Genomic DNA, 23,610 nt, shown 5'->3' on the forward strand with positions numbered 1-23,610 from the left:
CAGATTGAAAAATAACTTCAGCACAGTTAGCTGGAAGCAGGAATCGCCTACCTAAAGAAATTATATCGCGCCTAAAATTGGGCATGCAAAAAAAAAGAACAGCATGTAAGCATTACGCACTCTCTTGGTGAAATTAAATTCAAATGAAAACGCTCGCCAATTCCGCCGCTATGTCGCAAAAAAGTATTCCGACCCAAGCGGCAAGCCTATGGTCGGCCCGCGCTCGGACCTTGGCAATATGGCCGACTGAAACTCACCGGGCCAACCTAGGCGACCAACCTCAGCCCAAGGTCGGGGATTGACAATGGCCTAAGAATGGCCAATCATTGGCAATCGAGCTTGGGCCAACGAGTATGGCCGACTTGGCCAGCCTACCGCCACGCTAGGGTCATGCATGGGCCATGGCTTGCCGACTTGGCCAGCCTACTGCCGCACTTGGGTCATGCATGGGCCATGGCTTATCCACACATGGCCCAACCTCGTCGGTGGTACTCGCTGGCCGGTGGTTTATCCACCATCGGCAGTAGACCTCGGGCCAATGAGTATTGCCGACTTGGCCAGCCTACTGCCGCGCTAGGGTCATGCATGGGCGCTGGCGTACCCACATGGCCCAACTACTTCGGCAGTACACGCTGCCCAGTGGCCTATCCATGTGTAATTAGTGACCTACTCATCCATGGCCTATCGTTTACCCATTAAAACGTCCGCAGTGCTATTGTTGCTGAAAATTAGTGTTGCGGCAGCATTTTGAGATGCGCATCTTCTCCTCCAAGCGGGCTCTAACTTTGTGGCATCAGCAATGCTGTTCTCCGGGCAGGTGAAAAGCAACCCATACGTATGTAGCTTAAAAAAGCCTGTGCATCGACAAATGTAGGTTTAAACAGCACTTTTTATTGGTCTTTCTTAAATATTCGAAAGGCTCAAAGCCCTCCTAATACAAAATGGCATTTACAGCTTACTAAGTTTGTGAGGCTTCACAGCAATTTATTCTGGCATTCAGCTTCTAGGCTGAGTTAAGGATGTCACGTTTCCCTGCTCGTTGTGCCTGCCGTCCCATTACTTCACCGTTACGAGCCATCGCTTGACTGCTGCCGCGGTCTTCCTGGAGAGGACGTCACTCAGGTACACGCTGCCTCTCCTCAGGCATCCTAGAAAATATACGAAAGAAAATATCAGCCTTCATTCCGTATTCATGTGAATTTTCTAGCCTGTTAAAGTGATAAAAGGCTGTCACTCAAGCATTTATAAGGCCCTTCAGTGGGATCAGTGGTGATGTAGTCATCGGATGATATATTTTTACACATATACTGCTTGTGTAAGCAAATTTGATCCAAGGGGGAAAAAAGACATTTCTGAGGCAGGGGAAGGAAACCAAATACATATCGCTGGAAGCTACCTTGAGCACCACAGAAAAGGTTTTGTTTGGAATCCTTAATTGACATTATTTACCTAAGTTACTGATTAATGACTTACACATTAAATGGTGTTGCTACTTTGAAGAGTACCGGCTCAAACCACGTTTCATTATTTGCGATAAAGAACCCTCACGTCTGCATTTTGTTCCCCAGTACAATAGGAAACCCCGAAAATACATCCCTCGTTCCCCATCGTCTTGACGCTTCCCCTCCTTTGGTTCCAAAGTTGCAGCAAGTCATCCGCAAACAAGTCTCAGTACTTCCCACGCTTCCTGAAGCTCCTGCTGTCGCTCCCTTGACATACGTCGGAGGACCACTACAATATAGCCAACCTTCTGTCCCAGCCCCTTTGACCTACGCGGCAGTAGCTGCGCGGCCTCCGCCTCAGCCGTTACCACCCGTGCAGCCTGTCCTACGTCATGCACCGCTTCCTCAAAAGGCTCCGCTTCATCCTGCGACTCCACGCTATTACAACCCGTAGCGCACTTCGGACAATCGCCCAAGTTACTACTGTGGTTGCCCTGGACACGTGGCTCGTCGGTGCCGTCGCCACATGGCTGCGTGTCCCGAGCCTGCGTCTTTGGAGGACTCCCCACCGCTGCTTCATTCTGCTCCGTCTTCACCTGCATACGACGCCGAACAGCGTTCGTACACGACCCATCGTTCTTCTCCACGTCGCAGGTCACTGTCACCAATGCGCTGGCGACCACCCCCTGCTGATGAGGGAAACTAATGGCGATTTCCACTGGTCGATCGGAGCTGGGCGTCCGAGCCGACCTAAAGCGCTACAGAGCGAATCAGCCTTGGTCGACCAGCGGAACATGTAGAGCGCGCGGCGGAAGTAAAGCTGAGCCGGTTTCGAAAGTTGTAGCCGCATCCCAGCGCCAAAATGTTTGCGCTTGATAAATAGGCAGGAGTGCGGCCCTCAACAACTTGCTTTCTCATTTTTTTAACGCTGCAGACGTTTTTCGATAGACGCACTTCGACAAATTCGCGCAAAATACGGTGACATCCAGCGTCCTCTGCCGATGTCGCTGAAACGGTCAAAAACAGCCAAAAGAATCCAGCAGCATCCGGAAGTGACCGCGTCAGCGACTAGGACTTCCGGCGAGATCCGACTTCGGTCGGCGGATCGAGCTGGAGCGGCCCGAGCTGCCCCAAACGACCAGCGGAATACGCGCAACCTATCTTGGTCGACCAGTGGAAATCGAAATCGTCGTCCCGGAGCAAGAAAACGTGCTCCGTAGCGACCAGTGGAAATCGCCATAAGTTCCGCGGTTCATGAGGCGAGAACTGCTTGCTCTGCGAAAAGCTCAAGGCCTCATATTTTGCCCACGAACGTTATAGTAATCTCTATCGATGGTCTGCCTGTACATGCGCTGGTCGATACAGGTGCTGCAGTGTCTGTGATTCATGAGCGACTTTGCCGATGATTACGAAAAGTTACAACGCCATTTAACGGTTTGTCACTCCGCACTGCCAGCGAAGAGAGGATTGCACCTTTAGCAGCATGTACAGTCTGTTGCAGAAGTTTGCGGCCCAACGCGCCGGGCAGAGGAGCAGTATCGCTCCCGAGAGGCGGCGCTGCGCCCGACGGCGCTGCCTGGTGACGTAGCTATAAAGAGTGAGGAGGCTTGTTCTCTTCTCCTCATCCCGCGGTTGATATCGCACATCTTTGCTCTCAGCCGCGGGATGAGGGGAAGAGAACAAGCCTCCTCACTCTTTATAGCTACGTCACCAGGCAGCGCCGGCGGGCGCAGCGCCGCCTCTCGGGAGCGATACTGCTCCTCTGCCCGGCGCGTTGGGCCGCAAACTTCTGCAACAGACGGTACAGCGCGTGTCGTCATTGAAGGTCTTTTATACAGTGTCGAGTTCGTAGTTTTGTCGTCTTGTTCTCACGATGTGATCCTTGGATGGGACTTCGTCTAAAAATAACGCCGTGATCGATTGCGCCCGAGCTGAAGTGGAATTTTCTGCACTGTGCGACGTACTGCACGACGAAAACCGTTCAGTGTGTCCTCAAAAGCTTACCATCGCTGAAGATGTCGACGTAGCTCCAGAAGCTTGTGCCCTTGTACCTCTTTCGTGTCCTGCCGTGTCAGCCGTTAGTGTTCTGTTTACACCATCTGCATCCTTCATCCACCGCAAGCACCTGCCGCTGTCGTCTGCTGTTCTCGATGTTCACGAAGCTACTCATCTACAATCCGTCTCCGCGCCCGATTACTTTGCTACGTGGGGAATCTCCCAGTTCCATTGAACCAGCCCACCTTCTCTCTGACCTGGATGCCTCCGAGACCAAATGTGGTAACTACATTGATGCTCTGCAGTCCGATTCGACGCCTGATTCGTTGCCAGACGACTCCTTCCGAACCGCCATCGATGACGCCCTTCCTTCCACCTACCGAACGCAGCTTGCGGCCCTTTTACAGACGTTTTGCTCCGCGTTCGACGCCGCCCACACACCTCTCGGCCACACTTCCACAGTCGCGCATCACATTCAGACCGGCTCTAACGCCTTTTCGACAGCGCCCTATCGTGTGTCAGCGGCAGAGCGCCGCGTGATCAATAAGCAAGTTGAGGACATGCTACGTGGTGTGATCCGTCCATCTCAAAGCCCCTGGTCTTCACCAGTGGTGTTAGTCAAGAAGAAAGATGGTTCGTTTCGCTTTTGTATCGATTACAGACGCTTCAACAAAATTACCCACAAGGACAATTACCCCCTTCCGCGTATAGACGATGCTCTTGATTGCTTCCAAGGTGCCGAGTACTTTTCATCCCTTGATTTACGTTCCGGTTACTGGCAAGTACCAATGGCCGCCTGTGAACGAGATTAAGACCGCATTTGTGATGACGGATGGCCTTTATGAATTTAATGTGATGCCCTACGGTCTGTGCAATGCGCCCGCCACATTCGAGAAAATGATGGATAACATCTTGCGGAAGTTCAAGTGGCACATCTGCCTCTGCTACTTGGACGACATTGTTGTCTTTTCCACTGACTTCGCTACGCACCTAGAGCGCTTGCGGCAAGTCTTGGTTTGTCTTACTGACGCTGGCCTACAATTGAATCTTAAGAACTGTCACTTCGGTGCCCAGCAGTTGACAATTTTGGGTCACATCGTCTCTAAGGAAGGTGTTCGTCCTGATCCGGCCAAGCTGCGCGCAGTCGCAGAGTTTCCTAAACCGTTCTCACTCAAGCAACTTCGAAGCTTCATAGGTCTGTGCTCGTATTTTCGACGCTTCATACAGAACTTTGCTTCTATTATTGCACCCCTGACGAAGCTACTCGGGGGAAACAGTCAGTTAAGTGATTCGTCAGCCGAGTGCGACGAAGCGTTCACCGCATTGCGCCATCTTTTGACATCGCTACCAATCCTTCGCCACTACGACCCGACCGCACCCACTGAGGTCCATACTGATGCGAGTGGCATTGGCCTCGGAGCTGTCTTGGCTCAACGAAAAAACGGCTTTCAGGAATACGTCTTCGCCTACGCGAGTCGTGTTCTCTCTAAAGCTGAATGCAACTACTCAGTTGCAGAAAAGGAGTGTTTGGCAATTGTGTGGGCACTAACGAAATTCAGACCCTACTTGTACGGTCGCCAGTTTGACGTCGCCACGGACCACCACGCGTTATGTTGGCTGTCCTCTCTTAAAGACCCGTCCGGCCACCTCGCAAGATGGGCCCTCCGCCTTCAGGAATTTGGCATTCGAGTTGTATATCGTTCTGGCCGTAAACACATGGACACCGACGCTCTGTCTCGTTCTCCCCTATCCAGCGAACCTGCTTGCTCCACGGCAGCTGATCCCGTCCTGTCGACTCTAACCATCGCCGATATGCCTGCGGAGCAGCGCAAAGACCCGTGGCTCGCATCTCTTATCGACATCATGTCCACTTCTCCCAACGCTGCGCCTTCTCGGACTTTACGCCGTCAAGCACCACACTTTGCCCTACGAGATGGTTTTCTCTACCGCCACAATGATATGACTGATGGTCGACGGTGGGTTCTCGTCATTCCCCGCCATTTACGACATGAAATTTGCGCCCCTTTCCATGCCGACCCTCAGTGTGCCCATCCTGGTGTAGTCAAGATGTTTCAAAGAATTTCTCAACGCTACTATTAGCGCGGAATGTACGGTTATATTCGCAAATATGTCCGCTCCTGCATCGCCTGTCAGCGCCGCAAGCCATCCACACCTCGTGCTTCTGGCCCCTTACAACCCGTTCCATGCCCGGCCCGTCCTTTTGATCGCATTGGCGTTGATCTTTACGGGCCACTTCCCTGCACGGTCTCTGGGAACCGCTGGATTATCGTCGGCATCGACCACCTCACCCCATATGCGGAGACCGCTGCCCTACCTGCCGCTACTGCCCGTGAGGTCGCCCTGTTCTTGTTTCATCATTTTGTCCTTTGCCACGGCGCGCCGCGTGAGCTGCTCAGTGACAGAGGCCGAGTCTTCCTTTCCAATGTCGTTGAAGCTCTACTGGCCGAATGTCGCATCATACATCGAACCACCACAGCCTATCACCCTCAAACTAACGGGCTGACTGAGCGCTTCAATCATACTCTTGGAAATGTGCTCACGATGTACGTTGCCGCCGATCAGACTAACTGGGACGCTGTTCTTCCTTTCGTGACGTACGCGTACAACACCGCCACGCAGTCAACCACTGGATTTAGCCCTTTCTTCCTCCTTTATGGGCGTGAGGCTTTGTCCACGATGGACACTATATTACCATATCGTCCAGACTCCTCCGAGTGGACTCCACTTTCTGACGCTGTAAAGCATGCGGAGGAATGTCGCCAGCTGGCCCGCAGTTTAACATCGGAATCTCAAGGCCGCCAAAAGCATCGTCACGACAAAGATCAGACGCCACATGTTTTCCCTACAGGGTCCCTCGTTTGGCTCTGGGTTCCTGGCACCCCACCGGGATTGTCATCGAAATTTCGAACTGAATACCACGGCCCCTACCGCATCGTTCACCAAACCTCCCCTGTAAATTATATCGTGGAGCCACTCACTCTCTCTTCGGACATGCGTCCTCGCGGCCGCGAAACTGTGCACGTGAGCCGCCTCAAAACATACTACGACCCGCTCGTCTTGCCCTCACCATAGGTCGCCAGGGTGGCTCCTCTTCGCTCCCGGGAAATTGTAGTGAACGAAGAGCAGATGTCACGAAACACGAGGAAGAGAACAACGAAGTGCCGCTGCGCTGCTCGAGCTCGCTGGTTTGTGCCTAGACGGACTGTGTTCCTGTGCTTTCGCCGTGCAGCTTACAGAGGACTATATTCTGTTGAACCCTCAGTAAAACCCATTTCACACTCATTTATATCCTTACCGCTTTGTAGTCGTTATCCGCATTGCAAAGTTCGGCGCGCTCACTGTAACTCGCACCTTCATGTGTGCCAAAGGGCCGACGTGAAGCAACCATTGCCAGCATATCACCCTTACTCATGCATGGGGCCAGCCATCATAGCGGCAGGTTGTTTCGTCCGCTCAAAATCATGTTGAGAGCAGCGCAATTGAGGTGCGCGAATGGGCTGGTAACGGTTTCGGTATTTACATAACCCGGAATTTTTCTGCAGACGAATAAAAAGTTACACATGAGGTTTCTAACCGCAAATATTGAAACAGGGGTTTCCGAACGTGCTCGCCGACTCTAAGTCCTATTTATTGTCTAAAGTGAATATTTAGTACTTGGAGAGAATAACCTCACTTTCCTATGCAGAAAATAAAAATGTACTGCGCTGTGCGAAGTGGCTGCCAGCAATGCACCCCCGGTTTCCATCGCCTGTTTCCAATGGTTTATTTCTAACCCTTGTCTCAAGCTATCGGACACACCAGGTGTAATGTACCATGCATAAAATCTGCGTGAGAGCATATTAATGGGTAGATTTGTAAGCTTTACAGATTTCACTTACAAATACTACGAGAATCGCGTCACTGCGGCCTTTCTTAAAATTGACACGCAACAGTGCAATATACGTGGCTAAAATATAGTACTCAACGTATTAATTCAGCTTCGCAAATGCAGCTGTAACAGAAAGTGAGGGCTGGAGACACCGAAGGTGCGCCTAGCTTTCAAATTTTCTTAGATGGCACAACCGTTCGAAATATGTAATTTTAAAAATAAGCCCTTGATAGCAGCTTTCCCACAGCATATATATGGGTGCCTTAGATAAGAATTATAATCGAGGTCCCATGACCATCTTTAGTTTCCAATTAAATTTTTGTATGTGATGGGCAAATATCAGAAACAAAGGAATTAACCTTAGCTTTGCAAGATACGGCGTAGTTTCCTTGAAAACAAAAAAATTGTACGGTATATCTTTAGAGGTAGAAATTAAACGCTGTTTTTGTCATTTCAAAATGTTGCAAGTTTGGATACCACGATTTTGTCATGTATGTTTTACTCACTAAATTTTACATTTACAAACACTATTAGAAATCCGTCTTGTTTTTGCAGTTGAGTTATTAAAAATCGCAAACTTTGCTTCAAGAGCAATGGGCTGCAAAAATATTCATTTTTAATCTTATATACTGGAATATGATGCTTAGGTTGGTTGCACTAAATATGTTTTCACTTCCTAACGCATGTTCTTAATTCCAAGCAATTTTTGGAGCTCCAGACCGCAAGGTGTGTTCTCCACAACTTATCAAAATTGCCCAAAATTCGAAAACAGCAGTAAAGTGTAAATTTGCTGCAAATAAAAAAAGGATCATATTCGATTTTCATTCAAATCCCGGTCAAGAATCTTCAGTGCCTCAAAAATATCACGGACTAAAATGTGTTGCGTTATATTGTTTAAAAATATAACGTTGAATATTAAACCGAGTGCTTGTCCTGATAATGGCCAAATTCAGTCTGCATTCTTGCAAGATCCAATAATATTGTGGCACTGAAACTATCTCTAGATTATCAAGGTTCCATTCTTTATTTCTAAAAAAATTTTAAGCTCTAGATTTGTTTTTTTCTGCATATTATATTGAAATCGGGCAAAATTTAAAAAAAATGATAAAATAAGGAAAACTGATTAGAATTGAAGAAACTGCCACAACATCGATTTGTATCAAAATCTCTGGAAACAATGCAAACTACTTTGTTAATACGAGTCAGTAAATATATTCAATTCTGCAAAATGAATTATTAGAAACATAAAAATGCCTGTTTTTATTCTATAGATGTGCTTATATGGCTCCACCTCATGGAGTAGGCATCAAATCTTCAATTTAGTATTTGCTGAATTTAGTTACAGTCTTGTAAAATTTAAAGCCTTGTCAGAGCTTATAAACCCTTTTTCTGCTTGTCGGCAAAGACTTAATATAGCTTAAAATTGAATTATTCCCTATTTCTGTCAAATTCATGACAGAACGCAAGTGAAGGCTGAACTTTTTCTCTGTCCTGCACTCTTTTTTTATTGCTAGGTGCAGTAGTATTCAATCAAGTTTATTATTGACCATAACTAACAATACTATAATTTTGAAGGGGAAATGAGGGTGCTCGTTATAATACATGAAGGAAAGAAGCCAACAGTCGGCGAGGCCGAGGAAAGCGTTGGGGATGGTACTTTTGTCTTTTTTTTTAATGTTTACTTGGATAATCACAGAAATTATTAATGTAATCTGATTAGGGGAAACATAATTAAACACAAAGTAGAAGAAAAAACAACGTGCCGATGGTGGGAACTGAACCCACGACCTCCGAATATCGCGTCCGGTGCTCTTCCAACTGAGCTACATCGGCCGCTGTCCCCCCTGCTACTTTCTTGGGTATTTATGTTGTCTGTATACGAACCTTGAGAGTGTTCACCAGCGCCACCCTCAACCATAGCGGCGGACGTGGAACGTCCTTTGTTACCGCCAGCGTCGCATAGAACGTGATCAAGAGCGAGGGCGAAAGCTGTTCTAGAACCCTCTTACGCTACAAGCAGATCAATTAAGGAGGAATGAAGGTGCTCGTTATAACACATGAAGGAAAGAAGCCAACAGTCGGCGAGGCCGAGGAAAGCGTTGGGGATGGTACTTTTATGTCTTCTATTTTTTTAATGTTTACTTGGATAATCGCGATATTCGGAGGTCGTGGGTTCGGTTCCCACCATCAGCACGTTGTTTTTTCTTCTACTTTGTGTTTAATTATCTTTCCCCTAATCAGATTACATTAATAATTTCTGTGATTATCCAAGTAAACATTTAAAAAAAAAAGACATAAAAGTACAATCCCCAACGCTTTCCTCGGCCTCGCCGACTATTCGCTTCTTTCCTTCATGTATTACAACGAGCACCCTCATTTCCCCTTAATTGATCTGCTTGTAGCATACGGAGGTCTCGGTTCTGGCAGTCTTGAAGCCATAGGTAGCGTAACAGGGTTTTAGCACAGCTTTCGCCCTCGCTCTTGATCACGTTCTATGTGACGCTGGCGGTAACAAAGGCCGTTCCACGTCCACCGCTATGGTTGAGGGTGGCGCCGGTGAACACTCTCAAGGTTCGTATATGGACAACATAAATACCCAAGAAAGTAGCAGGGGGGACAGCGGCCAATGTAGCTCAGTTGGAAGAGCACCGGACGCAATATTCGGAGGTCGTGGGTTCGGTTCCCACCATCGGCACGTTGTTTTTTCTTCTACTTTGTGTTTAATTATCTTTCCCCTAATCAGATTACATTAATAATTTCTGTGATTATCCAAGTAAACATTAAAAAAAAAAGACAAAAGTACCAGCCCCAACGCTTTCCTCGGCCTCGCCGACTGTTGGCTTCTTTCCTTCATATAATTTTGAAGGTCATTTTTCAATGTGTAATTTTTTATAATTATAATCATAAGCAAATCTCTTTCCAGCATAATAATTTTGGAGGTGTTACAAAGAACACACATACCAGCATAGAGCTCCAGATTCTGCCTTAAAATAACAATATAACCTGCGTAATAAACACAATGTTTTAGTGCAAATAACGTAACGCATTACGCCAGTATGTAAGGTCGAAAATTAACATTTTTGTAGCGCGTTGCTCCTGAAGCAAAGTTTGCGATTTTTTACTAAATCAACTGAATCAATGAAACAAGCTTTTAATACTTCTTATACAAATAAAAGTTATGTTGATTTGGTGAGTAAAAAACAATGGATGACAAAATTTTAGTGCGCAAGCAGCAGGCCTCCAAATGTGCAACTTTTTGAAACGACAAAAAACGGTGTTTTCTTTAGTGATAGGCGTTCTTGTTTTCTTTTTTCGGGAAAACTATGCTGCATCTTGCAAACCTAAGGGTCTTTCCTTTGTGTCGAGACATTAGCCCACGACATAGGAAAATTTAATTAAAATAAAATGGTGATGGCACCACGATTACTGTTCGTGTCCGAAGACATGCATATTTGTTTTCATTTCGTCTCTTTAAACATGTTCGTTTAGGCAATGCGGTGAATAAAAATATCATCGCATATATTAAAGATTTCTGCGCTACGCGTTATACCTAAAGCCACCTATATTGTCACAACTGTTATTCGTTATTTGTAGCTGAAACAACATCACAAAAGGAATTCGATCGCAAATTGTTCGTGAGTTAAATAGACGTACAAGATGACACACGTATACTTTGTAGAATACAATTTAAGAAAGAGCAGTTACAAACTATAGGCAAATAATGCTATGATATGGAGCATATGTATTACTCCGGTTAACAGTAAAAAAGGCGACTTTTAACATATTAATGTATTCGACAAACTATTGCATGAACACAATTATGGGGTCATCCACGTATGTAATGTCTATGGGCATTAGATGTGTGAATGACTTCGTTTTAATCCAATTTGTGCGTCACTCAAACTAATTGAACAAGGAAAAATTTAGTATTTACACAATTTTCAGCGAGTATACCACAAAATATACTAAGGTGCTTCATATACAGTCACATCACATAGCAAGTGAAGTGGGATACCAGAAGTAATCACTCACTCTGATCAGCATTTCGGTTTTGCGTCATCTTTGTAACTTTTTAGGCAGGCTTTTTCACTGATTATCCTCTTTATTCCTCTTCCAACCACAGGACACAGATCTTCTGGGGGTGCCGAAGTGTTGGTTTTCGCACCAGTGATACAACTCAATCGATCCATTTCTACGTAGAAAACACTCTCAGTGCGCACCTAAAAAAAATGAAAGCATGTATGTGTAGGCGAAATCATTCACCCGTGATAAAATAATATGATTTGAACGATAAAATCGAATGATCACACTCGAAACAACAAGAAAGTGGTGGAGAGATAGGAATTAAAGCTTGAAAGGCGGTTGCCTACTGCAATAATAGCAAGAGGTCCACTGTCTATAAGAATAGGCAATAAATATAAGGCACATTTAAAGGTGCATGCAGCAGTTACAGTGATGCAGTGCTACCTTTTGTTAGGCAGGCTTTTCCGCTGATTATCCTCTTCTTTATTCCCCTTCCAACCACAGGACACAGATCTTTTGGGGGTGCCAAACTGTGTCGGTTTTCGCGCCAGTCATACAACTCAATCGATTCATTTCTATGTAGAAAACACTCCCGATGCGCATCTAAAAAAAAAAAAAACATTATGTATAGGCTAAATCCTTCACATGTGATAAAACAATACGATTTGAACAATGAAATCACATGATCACACCCGGAGCAACAAGAAAGTGGTGGAGAGATAGAAATTGAAGCAATGAAAGACGATTGCTTACTGAACAAAGCAATAGCAAGAGGTCATGTGTCCATAAGAATAGGCAATAAAATTAAGGCACGTTTAAAGGTGCATGCAGCAGTTACAGTGATGAAGTGTTACTTTTTTTTTTTCACTGCAGTAGTTGGTATAAATATTACAGCAATTGCTAGGTATCAGAGGTAACCCCATTGAAAACCTCATCCAAGGTACCGAGCAGCAGTGGCGCGTTTGTACCTTAAATGAAAGCGACTGAACAGTGGGTGTTGTAAGAGGTGCAGCGTCCCTAGGAATAGGGACCAAAATTAAGTTTGCTTGTAATAACCAAGTACAAAAAGGAGCAAATATGCTTGCAATAATATCATGATGGCCTATGTTTTCATCAACAGCTGTAAACAACCTGTCACTACCAGTCGGTTCAATTTGGATAGAGTTGTCAATGCCAGAGCTTAAAGCTAAGAGCAATATGAGTAATATTTATTGCGGTCACGGCTGTAAAGAATTCTAGCACAACACTCCATTACTGTAACTATTGAACCGTCCATTTGTATACATATTGTTCATTTAAGAACCATGCACATCTTATTAAGTTGCTCTTTTCTACTCCCAAATGGTTTCCTATAGAATTAGAATACGTAGATCGCTGCTTCGGTTTCAAAATTTTTGTACGATGGCTATGACGTGCACTTCATGCATACAGTACGTTCATTATTTCCTATTCTTCTCCCATACTCATTCTATCCTTCTCGGCCGCTCAATTCTCCGCAGCTTTTTTTTTTTCCCGCAGCCACCCTAGCTTGGGGCATTCTAGGTTGGCCTTTGTGAAGCTCTGCCACACTTGGGAGGAAGGGTGTTCGCCACAAATGCTTTTCGTATTTATCTTCATTTTTACCATGTCTTTTACGGCTCGGCTGCTATCGTCTATCGACTTTTGCCAGAGCTAACAAAGGTTCCACACGTGGCTGCACTACAATAGACGCTATCTCCCTTGATTCATTCGGGGACACGGTGCCCGATTCCTTGCCTTCAAAGTCCTCTCTGTCACTGACCTGAGCCACTCTGCCAAAATCTGATACTACCTTGGTTTGCCACTGCCTGGCCCATCGCGAGAGAAAGCTCATTCTTCTTTCGGCTTAGTTCAGCTGCAATTTCGCGGGCTTTCAATCAAGTGAGCGCTTGGACGGCTCGGTCACCGAAGCTACGACCTTCCTCCTGCAGCATCTGCTCTGACCTGTTCGAAAAGAGGTACGGAAACTGCTCTGGCAGGTTCCGTGATACCGCTGCCTCTATTTCCAGAATGCCAAATGGGCCTATTCTGACACGTGCGACCGGCAAACATGGGCTATTCTTTACGGGAACCTGTTTAATACATGCACAATCCCCCGTTAAGTCAGCTGCCTTCACGTATGTGGGGTGGATTACGTCCATGATGGCCGCGGAATCTCTCAGAACCCGACAATGCTTCCCATTAACCTGCATCTTTTAGGTATGGCTCTAGCAGGCGCATGTTTTTTTTTCATCTGCATCTGCCGAAGAGAACAAAACCTTCAACTTCCTATGTGTTGGCAAAGTGAACGGGCTCGTTGCATCGGAAACAGACCGATTTTTCTTTCTGTTTCCTTCCCTTTGTCGGCTGTCACTTTAGGGTAGTTACTCGACTCTGCCCTGTGGCTTTCGTCTCGCTCCAAGGTGCCGCTTGCTAGGTTTCCAGTCTGGGTTCACGTTTTAGTTTGCTTTAGGGTTTCCCCGAGAACGCGATCACTCCGTTTCCCACCTAGCATGGAATTCTTCGGCCAGCTCTGCTGCACGTTCTAAGCTTTTATTTCCCGGCCTGTCTTGCACCCACACACACGTTCATGCTCCTAGACAGCTATAGAATTGTTCCAGGCAGATCACTTCTATTAAGGAATTGAACGGCGGCGCAACACGGAAACGGACACAGACAAGAAGGGGACACCACATGCGCACACTACCAACTATTTATTAAACGGAAAGGTGGCATATTTATACGTTCATCTCAAGCATCAGACTCATCGCCACAGTCCGCTCCAAACCCAACACGTGAACACCGAGCACCGCCAACAGGAAATCAGACACGATATTTCTAACCTCAGTAGATAAACTATCAAAAACGGGAAAGAAAAAAAAATTTTTTTTTTTTAAACGGAAGGCAGGCCATATCTCATAGCAAATGCAGTGTGGACCGAAAACAGCAGAGTAAGACATGAGAAGCGGCCAGCCCGAACCCTAACAAATAAAAAATAAAACGATAAAACAATCGTAGCAAAAGCAGAGTCAAAACAGTTAAGCAAAAGCAGTCAAAACCCTAAGCCAACAACAAAAGACGATCGTAGCAAAAGCAGTCAAAACAGAAGAAGCAAAAGCAGTAAAAAAAAAAACTAGGCCAACAACAAAAGACGATCATGGCAAAAGCCGAGTCAAACAAAGGAAGCAAAAGCAGTCAAAAAACCTCAACCAACACCAACATTCGTAGCTCAGAGTCAAAGAAATGAAGCAAAAGCAGTCAAACACAATCGTATACCAAAGGCGTAGTCAAAAAAAGGGGGAGCAAAAAGTCAGGAACCTAAAAGCAACTAAAAATGATCGTAGCAAAAGCAGAGTCAAAACAAAAGAAACAACAGCGGTCAAACCTAAAACACCAGCCTAAAACAACGATTTCCTGACTGTTTTTGCTCCCCCTTTTTTTGACTTTGGTATGCGATTGTGTTTGACTGCTTTTGCTTCATTTCTTTGACTCTCCTTGAGCTACGAATGTTGGTGTTGGTTGAGGTTTTTGACTGCTTTTGCTTCCTTTGTTTGACTCGGCTTTTGCTACGATCGTCTTTTGTTGTTGTTGGCCTAGCTTTTTTTTTTTTTGACTGCTTTTGCTTCTTTTGTTTTGACTCTGCTTTTGCTACGATCGTCTTTTGTTGTTGGCTTAGGGTTCTGACTGCTTTTGCTTAACTGTTTTGACTCTGCTTTTGCTACGATTGTTTTATAGTTTTATTTTTTATTTGTGAGGGTTCGGGCTGGTCGCTTCTCATGTCTTACTCTGCTGTTTTCGGTCCACACTGCATTTGCTATGAAATATGGCCTACCTTCCGTTTTAAAAAAAGAAAAACTTTTTTTCCCCCCGTTTTTGATAGTTTATCTACTGAGGTTAGAAATATCTTGTCTGATTTCCTGTTGGTGGTGCTCGGCGTTCACGTGTTGGGTTTGGAGCGGACTGTGGCGATGAGTCTGATGCTTGAGATGGACGTATAAATATGCCACCTTTCCGTTTAATAAATAGTTGGTAGTGTGCGCATGTGGTGTCCCCTTCTTGTCTGTGTCCGTTTCCATGTTGCGCCGCCGTTCAATTCCATCATGCACCAACTGGCCCCCCAGGCCGTTATTCACTTCTATTATTTTGTCATGAGTTCCGAAAGCCTCTTCTCCTCTTTTACCATTCTGTCAGGTCTGCCTTCAGATTGTAAGTGAAATGCGGAAACGACTGATTACGTTGTTACCTGGTTTCCCTGAAATGGCGGCAAAACGCATCTGAGGGATAGGCGGTACTTTTTGAGAAGCGCTGCCTTTGCTTTAGCATAGTCGGCTGCTCCTTCTTTTGTCAGACGAGCAAGCACTTGGGCTGCCTCACATGGGAGGATGGTCAGCAGCTTCTGGGGCCAAAGCTCGGATGATAACTCAACATTTTCACACGCCCACTCGAACTTTATGAGAAAAAACCCTATGTCTTCTCCTAGTTTGTACGGTAGCAAGAGGTTTTTTATTTTAACACTTGATGCTTCCTGACTCACAACGGAGTTTGGTGTGTGTCTCCCAGTGTATTTTGCCTGTGCTAACTGCAGATCGAGCTGTTTTTTTCTCGATCCCCCTTTCATTCTACTTGTCTTCAAGATCCTTTTTGAGTTTCTCCTGTTCCTCAGCCTTCTTTAACTCTTCTTGAATAAGCTCCCAACGTTCTGCTATCTCCTCCGCGTCCGCACCGATGTCCTCAATTGCCCTAATCAGTTCTGGTTTTCTGCGGATGGGCCCACAGTCAATGCCCAATTCCCCAAAGATTAAAACCAGCGCCAGTTTGTGCAACTTTTTTTAGTCCATGACTACTGCAGCAATGGCAAGTCCCTGCACTATATGGTTAGAGGAAACCAATCTGCCTCTAAAACCACCCTTCATTTGCCGAAGCTTACAAATATCTACAAGTTGTAAAACCTGGCAATGTTCCAAGAGAAGGACCATGTACTTACTGTACCAGAGTCAGGACTGGAGGCGCAGACCATTACACCGCAGCCATCCACTTGATGCGATCAGGTTCGGGGCCAAGGCTTCTGGGTAGCGTGATCAGGTGGACAAGACATCGGACGGGGAGCAGCAGGTAGAGCTGGCAAAGAAGTTTTATATACATTATTTACATGTCAAAACAGGAAGAAAAACTCAGACGAGGAGAGCAGAACCGAGCTGAACTCCTTAGCTACCATGGATAGCTCCACACATTAATAAAGCGTCCGCAATCTCCAGTTCCCTAGCTGGGGAAATGAAGGTCAATTGGGCCTGTCAGGGGGAGTACAATTATGCTATATCCAGCTTTTAACACTAAACAGCATGACGTATGGTAAAACAGTGATGAATGGTTTTGTAGCGCATTGCGTGTAAAAAAAAAAGAAGGTCACAGCTCAGCGGTGCGCTACTACACTGCGATGGAAGCAATGACTTCCTCTTGCTCCTTTAGAAAATTAATATCTACCCACACTAGCATATTTATTTTCCTTTACTACCCTACCAAGCTTTTACTGAATTGTCTCGATGCGCTCATATATGCACGGATCAGACGAAGTGAGCGTCTGCAGGTTCTTCGCTCAAATCGGACTAGGAAAACCAACTTCGCTCACAAAAAAAAAAAAAAAGAACCAGGACGAAAATTGAGTAGCCCAAAGCCTTCTGCGATTGGCTGCCTAGCGAGCTGTTTCTGCGTGATACGCGAAATTTTCTACAAACCCAGAACCTGAGCGCGACAGCGCCGAGCGGAATGCTTTGGCGTCCCTCGGCCTGTCACGCCTGTCAACGCTCCACTGCACTAAGGGAGCTCTTGTAATTAACGGAAAAGAACTCTCAGGAAAAACTCAACCTTATGATTTTTGAAGGAAGAACTGGGTAATGCTTGCCAGCTTCGCGTTGGCATTCTGCCCGACAAAAGCGTCCTCTAGCTGCTAAACGCATCGCATAAGCCGTTGGTTGCCGCCGCTGCATTCAACTTTGTTGCGGACACCACATATACAACAAAAATCAGTCAACGCTTCGTGGATATGGCGCGACAAAACAGAACCCCACAATCACTAATTTGCTCTTGCCGGTATGCACATGCGGAGGGCAGCTGACCGAACCACGCCCAATAAGACCCATCAGCCCCCGCGTGCGATCGGTGCTTACGTGACTGCTCCCAAGGTGAAAAACGGCTGCGTCTGCGGGAATTTTGTATTCGCTCTTTAAACGTGACTGCGTTCAGCACTTAATATAAGAACAAAGCACTCGCTTGGAGCCCCTATCACTTTTTGGTAATGACCTGTGTCTTCGATCTTTGCGGTCAAAATTTCGACATATCCGCATTATGCCCGAAAAATGCTTCGAGATAAACGGGAGTCAGTACATAGTACCTATGGGAGGTGAAAGCGCGACGTGGAAAATTTTGAACTTAACCAATTTTTCGAGATATGCGAGTCCGTGTTAACGAGGGTTTACTGTATTTTTTTTACTCACATACCTTACAGGCTCCAACTGGAGTATTATGTGAGGGGGGGTTACATAAAAACCTGGGGTGCAAAAAGAAGCAAATAGAACACAGTTACTTGAACATTGTTATACAAATAGTTAAAAGCCAACCAGAAAGTTGAATGCAGTTAGAAAAGCTTCAGATCAAGAGCTGAGCACCCCAAAAATCAGCCACTCAAATAACACACTAAGCAATGCATCTTTAGCTAATAGAGTCACTAGCCGCTATTTACAACTGAAATTAAGAAGTGAAGCTCTCATTTCCTATTTCTGTTGATTTATTTGGCCGTGCAATGCAAAAGAAAATACTCTTTGTAATATTTTTACTTCCATGACCACAAGCTATATAAACAGGTAATAAAAGGAAGTGAAGGAAAAGCCCTATGCTTATGTGTAGCAGACTGCACAAAATATCATGCAGTGGAATGTTTACTTCATGTGCCTACACTATGTACAAAGATACTGTCCATGTCTACCTTCTGGCTTCTTAAGTGTTATGGACAGAAGTCTGCCATCAAGGACAAAATTTACTGGACCACTCCACAGCAGCATATCATGCACACATTCATGGTAACACACCAGGTGACGAGACTGGCTCTAGGACCATGCGTGTCCTTCGTTACCAACAAGCATGCTATTTTTCTGTCACTGAGTAGCTGCTTATTGATTGCCAGGGGCATGCTGCAAGGCACTGTTGCAGCAGTGGCATTCTGCTGACTCACCAGTGCGAGCAGGTGCCTATTGTTCCCTTGCTCGGCCACTTGCACACCATTGTGATAATGCACATCTTCGGTACTGTGTATTAGCATAAATACACTGCCGCATGCAACGCATTCATTACAAAAAGTTCCGGTCTGCACGTCGCTGCTTCTTTATATTTGCACAGGCAGACAAGATGTTGCAAACTTGAGCATGCACTGGGGAGCACCTATACACAATACCAATGAATCAGAGTAATATTGTAGATAAAAACAAAATATAGAAAACTAGCTGTGTGGGTATTGCTCATACTTGCTCAAGATATCAATTGCATCTGTCCATGAGTTATCACTTATGCAAACACCTGGTGCCGAATTCTCTAAGGTGCTGTATGTTTGGCGACGACCCCTTAACTGATGCAATAAATATACCAACCATTTTCCTTGTTGGTAGATCATTTAATATGCAGCTCTATTGCAAAACTACATTCATGAGAACTGTGGCAGTGTCCACTCATATGATACGCATGGAGTGTGGTGGCTCGTAAAGGCACAACTGCTTTTTGCAACATTTGAATCAAATTAGCAGATAAGGAAGCTTGGGCAAGTTGGTGACAGTACTCTTGGTACCAGTGGCCTAGCCAGAAATATTTTTCGGGGGTATTATACAACAGAATACAACAGACAAAACAGACCAACCAGAAGGGGAGAGCGGGGAAAGGAATGTGGGTGCAATGTTCAGAGAATTTTTCTATTGTTCTCCTCAATGTTACACTAACTTATGGTTTCTGCTTGTATATAGATCCCAAGTACTAAATCGAGACCACAGTTCTCACCTGGCCCTTAAAATGTAAGGAGACAGTAAATTGCCATTTTAGAAATGCGCTGTTTACAGCACTGCATTTGTTGTTTTATTTTCCTAATATGGCCTTTTAATAAGATGCGGTTAAAAGTGCTGAAGGTAAGCATAACCATAATTGCATTAAAGCTCCCGGGTAAGTGCATGAGACGCGCCTGACCATGCCAATTAGTCAGCGGGGTGCCAGTAGTGCAACAAGAAACTAGAAGCACATTCTTGACGACCAATAAGAAACAACCCGAAGCATGAAAATTGGCATGCTTTAAGGGAAGGATTGGGCATGCTCCCAACATTGGCCTTGTCACAAGGCGTCTCACTGTTAGAGTATGTGCAGATATCTAATTAATGAGCAGCAAGTCAAGTTTAGGAAAGTAACCAACATCTTCAATTTCTTTTCGACACTGAATATTGCTAAGGACAATGAAGATGAAGCGAGCAGTGGCACAGGCATGAGCACTTGATCCAGGCCTGCTCCCATTATTAAAAACCATCCCATCCCATCACCATAGGTCATGCTCTTTCTTCACTAGCTTCCCATCCTGTAACAATGTTTTTCTAATCTTTAGAGACAGGTAAAACTCAACACTGGGGCCCCAAAAGCCCTTCAAAAGAGGTATTCCAGCTGTACAACATCATGGCTTAGCCAGCTGCCAAGCAGCTCATCTTTGGGACTGCTGCAGGTACCACTTCTTACATAACAGCAAAAGCAGAAGGCAATATTCAGAGATAAACACAGGGGTTTCAATCCTCAGTGCCTTTACCTCTTGCTTCTCCCTGCCCTTCCGCCATGTGCAAGGTGGGTATCCAATTTCATTTCAATATTCTCTGCGAACACATGCAAACAGAAACAAGTCAAGTAGAGTTTGCAACCTCGTTATAGGTAATTAACAAGAAGCTGATGTTTGCAAGCTTCCTTCATGCACTGCACTGCATCAATGCTAAACACTTTTTACAAGTGACCAACATTTGACAACTCCTTGCATGCAAGCTACAATGAAAAACATTGTTTACAGCAAAGAGAAAGCCTTAAAAGAGCTTCGAAATGCTTGTTAAGCACATTGTTCTGCCTTTTGGTTACGTAGATAGTGACACAATAACTGCTGGTTGTTTTGTGTATTATCCAGCGTTTAATGCTTTAAGTTGGTCGCGAAAAATGAGTTCGGGCCACTGAGGGTGCTGGCACACAATGGCCGTTTTTGGCAGCGGATGTGTTATCACTGGGTAGGGGTTTGATGATTGGACGAACAATAAATTCACAGCTAAAAGGGCTCATAAGTAGATATATGTTCTGTCATATTTTTGTATTTTCTATAGTATCTACAAAACCAGCATGTTTGCTTTCGTCAAAGTACTCCAAAGTATTACAAAAAAGTAATCATTGCTACAGGCTCTGGCTATTGTTCTGCCTCGGAGAACTCTGCGTCTCTCTACATAAATGGCTTTGGCAAGTATAGCTACCCTCTATGCACATGCAAACTCTTGCCTAAACAGCTGGTTTCTCGTAGGTGATATCTCGTTGAATTCTGCGCTGCCATGAGAACGAAAACTAGGCAGCACCATGCTACTTGAGCAGCGAAGGCAGTGGAAAAATGTTTTTTTTTTTTATATATTTCCCTCTCAGAATGAGCGAAAAAAATATGGATGGAAGTTCTTGGCATTCACGAGCCTGACGCGGCGGGTGTGCTCAGCACATTTCACTCGAGCACGCCCTCGAAACTCCTTAGAAGGTTCACCAATTCGGCATTCGCTGGCTACAAGCAACGGCGGCAACGATGCGACGCGGTGCTGGCGGTGGCAGGCACTCACACAAAACATCAATTGAAAAAAGTAACTATCGTGCGCATTAGCTGAGCAGTGAAGGCTCGTTCCGATCGGAGCCTATCCATGTTCATACATAATAGTTTGCAATGTTTTCACTGCTGTTCTTTTCTCAAAAACTCACCATCACGAGTAACGTCCCTGGCAGCAGCTCACTGTGCTCTCGCCTGTTGGCTTAGTTTTCAGTCAGATTAACGCGCATGAGCACACTTATTGAGAGCTTACATGCCTTTGAAATATTTATAATATTGCGTTACCATCGGATGCATGGATTGTCAGCGCCAGGTTACAGTGGAGCACAGGAAGGTCAGCGAAATTTACCACAAGTGCACCATTCCTTTTTTTTTTTTGCTTCATTGTCACTAGGAAAAAATACTGACGTATTTACATCTATGGGACATGCGTTTCCTTTTTTCTTGCCAAAGCGTCTGTTGACGCAACATAGATAAAATGTATTTTCAGCCAACCCTGCTGCTGTTGTTTTTTTTCAATGACTTGAACCCATACATACCAAATGGAATTGATCAAAAACTAAAATGGGAATTTATCAACTGCGTGCTGGGTGCTTTTTTTTTTTTTTTTTTTTTGGAATGTGAACCTTTTGATTTTCCCTCGCAGGACGCAAATTCGGAACGCATTCACAGGAGTGAATCAGGCTGTATTCTATTTGAAGCAATAAGTCTTTTGAATGCATCTTTGCAATAGTTTGATACCTTGCTTGAATTTGCGCAACTGATCTAAGCGTCATCCTCAGCATTACTGGAAATGTCTCACTGCCCTTTGAGGTGTGCAGGCAATTTAAATATTAAGGCCATGAAAGATGAATGTACACAGACAAAGCCTCTATTCACTGAAGATGGCCGCATCAAATGCAAAACTGGTGGCACATCTGATGATGCCGTGGGCTGTAAATTGTTGGAGACTCCATCCTCCCTCCCTCCCTCCCTCCCCCCCCCCCCCCCCCTACTGCTGCCTTAGCACGAACCCCGATAGGTATACATACAACTGGGCGCCGTGCGCACCGCTCTGAAAAAGTCGCCGCAAGCCACCAGCTGACGGCCACTTGCCGCCCAGTGCTACGTAACGTGCGTCCCGATACATACAACTAGGCGCCGTAAACAGCGAGCCCCCAGCTGACGGCTACTTGGCTCTTCCACTAGGGTACCCCGTAACTCAGCTTCCGACAATAAAGTTTTGTTTCTCTAGTGACGCGCAACTGCCGATACTGCTACTGCTAGCCCTACTGCCATTGCAATGAGAAACAGGAATAGGGAAAAGGTACATACGCCCGTGTAAACATAGTTGCAGCACTTACCTGCCAATTCTTCGCCATTTCCATGATAAAAGTTCTTCTCTTGCGGTCATCTCCTGGCCTGCCGACACCAGTAAGCCTGCCCTTCGCAACATTCTTTGTAGTCTGTGGCTTGTATGCTTTCACAAGCGATACGTTCACGAAATCTTTCCCTCGTCGTCGCATACCGCATAGGCTATTGTGGAGCTTCCATGCCACGCGACAAACTGCCTGCAGGCAGTGACTGGCAGATATGAAACAATGAATACTTGCGTACAACAAGAGCATCGCACACCGTGACCGCGCACAAACACCGCCATTAACGCAGCCTCCCAGACTATCTTGGCTACAGGAATGCCTAAAGCTTTGGATGGCTCTGGCTTCGTTCGTTTTGCGACGTGATATCGTCTGCTAGTAAATTATCGTCTTCAGACAGGAAAACCGGTTAGGTCAGATATTTGTCATGTAGTTTTAACAGATAGGAAGCACTTGCTGCTATTTAAAGTAAAGAAAATTATCATTTTATTACTGATGTCCACCGTGGTCATATGGCCAAAGGAAACAAATATACACTCTCATAATCACGGAGGTTAACATAACCGCGCGTTCACATTACCCCATTTTCTATGCGCTTTGGTGGAGGACGTGTTGCTCATTAACGTGTGCATTCATAGCAGCATACATACTACCGCGGTATTATTATATCACGTGATGCAAATTTTGTGCTATTAATTTTTTTTTTTTTTTTTTTGTGACCACCACATTACTGCGAAAGGCGCGGTCGCGATTCTACTGTACATTATACCATATATAGTGTATATATCTTTATTTTCTTATTTTTGCCTACCCTGTCCTTTCTCTCTGTCGCTCTTCTTTGATTTCCTCTACCGCTTCCTTACTATCCTTTCATTTTCGCCGCCTCAGCCAGGTGCTGCCGGGGATAGCAAACATCTTTTCCTCCCTTTTTGATATCTAATGATAAATAACCACATACTACTGTTTAATTTTTGTGGCACAGTACGTCGATCTAACGTCGTTACCAGCGTAATTTTGCAGTAAATCTAAGTGCCCCAGCATATGTTAAGTTCAGTATCC

General features: G+C 45.3%; 1 long non-coding RNA gene and 1 other non-coding gene across 2 annotated transcripts; one reads left to right on the top strand and one right to left on the bottom strand.

The window, feature by feature from the left end:
* Positions 1–871: 871 nt before the first annotated feature.
* Positions 872–22,860, bottom strand: LOC146191961 (uncharacterized). The gene is made up of 6 exons (XR_014706720.1): positions 22,540–22,860; positions 20,168–20,231; positions 16,331–16,464; positions 11,794–11,952; positions 11,359–11,546; positions 872–1,148 (listed from the first exon to the last, which is right to left on the bottom strand). It is a non-coding gene; the product is annotated as an uncharacterized LOC146191961 (long non-coding RNA).
* On the top strand, positions 9,949–10,021 carry TRNAL-CAA (transfer RNA leucine (anticodon CAA)). Its single transcript has one exon. It is a non-coding gene; the product is annotated as a tRNA-Leu (tRNA).
* Positions 22,861–23,610: the final 750 nt, after the last annotated feature.

Source organism: Amblyomma maculatum, chromosome 4 (assembly GCF_055883805.1).
Source record: "Amblyomma maculatum isolate TAMU_Amacu chromosome 4, ASM5588380v1, whole genome shotgun sequence".
In the NCBI taxonomy this organism is placed as follows: domain Eukaryota; kingdom Metazoa; phylum Arthropoda; class Arachnida; order Ixodida; family Ixodidae; genus Amblyomma; species Amblyomma maculatum.